Source organism: the organism of the source record quoted next, unplaced genomic scaffold (assembly GCF_019419815.1).
Source record: "Pyrus x bretschneideri cultivar Hongxiangsu unplaced genomic scaffold, Pyrus_bretschneideri_v1 Contig21, whole genome shotgun sequence".
NCBI classification, from domain to species: Eukaryota; Viridiplantae; Streptophyta; class Magnoliopsida; order Rosales; family Rosaceae; genus Pyrus; species Pyrus x bretschneideri.
This window is the reverse complement of record NW_025999513.1, coordinates 6,604,320-6,608,412: the sequence shown is the minus strand read 5'-3', so window position 1 is coordinate 6,608,412 and position 4,093 is coordinate 6,604,320.

Below are 4,093 nucleotides of genomic sequence, written 5' to 3'. Positions count from 1 at the left end.
ATGGTAAGCAAGCAAAATAAGAAGAAAATGTGTTCTACCTAGTAGGGACGGAGTTACAAATTTCTTTTAGTGGGGACATCCCGAAAATTAACTAAGAAAACCTTATTATAGTATGACTTACACTCAATATAATAATAGGGATGCTTTCAAATGATGATGTAGCACAATTCCATATTACAAAAATTTCAGTATAGTAGTGTAAAGTGGAAAAGTGATGAGAAAAATATTAATACATGATGAGCGGGAGAGGAGTTTTTCAGTTTGAATGACAGAGTAAGAGCACTTTTGCTCATATAATATTTGACCTGGCGTATATATAAGTGGTATGAAATTACTTGAGTGGGGGCATCTGCCCCCAGTGAGCCTTCATTGGCTCCATCCATGCTACCTACGTATGTATGTATTCCACATGCATGCATGTATAAATATTTTAAGATAAATAATAGTAGTTGAGTTGAGTTATATTCAACCACTACAGGCGTCCAGTGATTGGAAATGAATTTCAAGCCCGTATTCACACGGATATGTCATAATTTTAATTCCTAACGCAGGTGAATTGCACTATGATGGTCGTGGGAGGTTGATGATAAGGATAAAATAGTGACTCATTGCAATAGTAACTCATGATAGTTACCAATTCAGTTAGATAGTTACTGTAGGGTATATTATTTTTACTTTTACCCAAAGTGTAACTATATATACATGTGTAATATTATCTTTGAGATTAATGAGAAAAGATAGAAAACATTATTCACAATATGGTATCTTCCGCCAGAAGTCTACCGACTTCGATCTTTTAGCTTTTGCTCTCCATTTTTGTTATTTTCTCAGTACACAAACATATCTCTTCCGTTATTTTCTTTTCTGATCTTGAGCATCAATGGCGGCTAACTCTTCCCATTCTTCCTCTCTGGTGATTGCGCATCCTCCTTCTGCGCTACACCACTTCTTTCTTCTACTTAGGCCTTGATCAACTCCATCACGATCCAAAATATTGGAAGCATGGTCCAGACAAAACCGAAACGCCACAATTATCTTGTCTGGAAGTCTCTCTTTGATCCGATTTTCCGCCGCTACAAGCTCGTTGGAATTGTTAATGGATTTGAACCAGCATCGCGTCAATTTCGCAATGATTCTTTAGGAAATTTGACCTCCGTTCCTAATCCTGCCTTCAAGTTATGGTATAAGAAAGATCATAATATCATCATCTAGATCAACTCTACACTCTTTGAGGATTTGATTCCTTTCACTGTTAGTGTTCAATCTGCTCGGGAGTTATGGCAGAATCTTGAACGGCGATTTGGCGGTGTCTCGCGATCTCATATTCATCAACTTAGGTCAAATCTTCAATCTATGACAAAAGGAAATTCTTCTATCTCTAAGTATCTCCAGTGAATCAAGGAAGTTACAGATGCTCTTGCTGCTGCTCTAGCGCACCAGTCGATGATCATGATCTTTTTCTGATAATCCTCAGTGGAATACCTGATGATTATGATTCCTTTGTTGATTTTGTGCAATTCCATCTTGCTGATACAATTGTTGATGATCTTCATGGTTTCTTGCTCAGAAAAAAAATAGCGCTTGCAAGAAAGCAGCATACTAAAGGCTCGTCTACTGAACCTTTTCAGGCGTTTAATGTTCAAGCATCATCCACCAATGCTCATTTGCTCCCTACATTGCTATTCCACCTCAACATCAAGCTACAGTGTTCATCCTCAACAGTTCCCTAATTTTAATCGCAGCAATTCTCAGTGCTCTAATAACAATCAGCGAAATTACAACAACAACAATAATCAAAATTGATTCAATCGCTACAATAACAATTCTCATAATCACGGTGGAAATCGTGGAGGAAATCATTTTTACAACAATTCTAAGCCTACTCCCTATCAAATCTGTGAAGAAGCAGGCCATCAAGCCATTGATTGCAACAATCGTATGAATCCTAATTTTCAAGGTCGTGTTCCTCCTGCTAAGCTTGCCATGTATGCTAATCCTCTAGTTAATTCATCTCCTCCATGGCTCATTGACTCTGGAGCAAGTTCACACATGACAAATAACATTTAGAATTTGCAGAATCCACAACCATATCATGGACCCGACAAGGTTTACATTGGAGATGGCCAAGGTTTGCCAATTCATCACTCTAGCTTTTCGTTAATTCGCACTCCTTCTGCTACTTTTCAATTAAAGAATGTTTTACATGTTCCTTAATTGAAACATGATCTGCTCTCTGCCAATATGTTTTCTTTGGATAAGTGGTGTTCTTTGACTCTAAATCCTTTTGACTTCAATGTCAAGGATCTTACTATGGGGAAGATGCTTTTTAGAAGTCCTGTTCGCCAAGATCTTTATCCCTTCTATGCATCTCCTTATCCTTCCAGAAGGTATCTTGCAACTATTGCAATAAGGACTTCTCCTCATATTTGGCATCAATGCTTGGGACATCCAACGTTCAAGACTTTTAGATCTGTTATCTCTAAGTCTTCCTTGCCTATTACTACTTCTGTTGATGAGCTGTTTTGTTCAAATTGTATCTTAGGCAAGTGTTCCAAATTGCCATTTCATGATTCTGTTAGTATTACATCTAGACCACTAGAACTTGTTCATGCTGATGTTTAGGGACTAGCACCATTGTTATCTTTTAGTGGTTAAAAGTTCTATGTTCTGTTTGTTGATGATTTCACCAAATATACTTGGTTGTATCCTTTCAAGAATAAATCAGATATGTTTGTTACATTTGTCCAATTTCAAGCTTTGGTTGAAAATGTCTCTAGTTTCAAGATTGGTACTTTAAGAATAGACTCAGGGGGTGAATTTCTTAGCTCTACTTTTCAAAAACATCTTGCTTTTTGTGGCATTCAACAAAATCTCAGTTGTCCTCACACACCACAGCAAAACGGTTGTGCGGAAAGGAAGCACCGACATGTTGTCGAAATTGCCAGGACATTATTGATAGCTTCTAAGGTGCCCTATCAGTTTTAGGTCGAAGCTTTTCTCACTGCAACTTACCTCATTAATAGGTTGCCACCCATTTCAAAACCATCTCCATGGGAACAGTTTTTTAGAAAACCTCCAAATTACAGTTAGCTTAGAGTTTTTGGTTACAGTTGCTATCCTTGGTTAAAACCTTATATCACATCCAAATTAGATGCCAAAAGTAAACCATGTGTGCTCCTTGGTTATAGTTTGATTCATAAAAGGTATAGATGCTTAGATCCCATCACCAATAGGGTTTACATCTCCAAACATATGTATTTTGATGAGACTTCTTTTCCTTTTCACACACTTACCTCTTCCTCACCTACTTCTCATACTGCCTTATCTCCTTTCTCCCTTGTATTTCCCCATCTATATCCTACTATGTCCTTACCATGTCATGTTATTCCACCTGAATCCCAGGTTCTTGCATCTACCATACCTGCAACCACTTCTCCCCAATCTACATCTAATGCACCTACTTTCACTTCTACCTCTCCACCTCCACCTATTCATTTTATTCACCTTAAGCAAACTAGATCTAAGTCAAGCATCTTTAAACCTAAAGCTTACACAACTACCAAACATCCTTTACCATCACACTTTGACAGTGAATATGTTCCTTCTACCTATCTCTAAGCATCTAAGTACTCCCATTGGAGGGCAGCTATGTAAGATGAATTCAATGCTTTGCAGAATACAGGAACCTGGAATCTTGTTCCTTATTCTCCCTCTCACAACTTAGTTGCGTATAAGTGGGTTTTCATAATCAAACATAAACCAAATGGCTCTGTGGATCACTATAAAGCACGTTTAGTGGCTAAGGGTTACAATCAACAGGAAAGTATTGACTTTAGTAATACTTTCTATCCAGTGGCAAAACCTGCGACCATTAGGATCCTCCTCACCTTAGCAATTCAGTCAAATTGGTTCTTACATCAGTTGGATATCAGTAATGCTTTTCTCTATGGTTCTTTAAAAGAAAATGTGTATATGACTCAGCCTTTTGGATTCATTGACCAAGATTATCCTAATTATGTTTGTCACTTAAAGAAATCTCTATATGGTCTTAAACAAGCCCATAGAGCTTGGTTTGATCTTAAACAAGTCCATA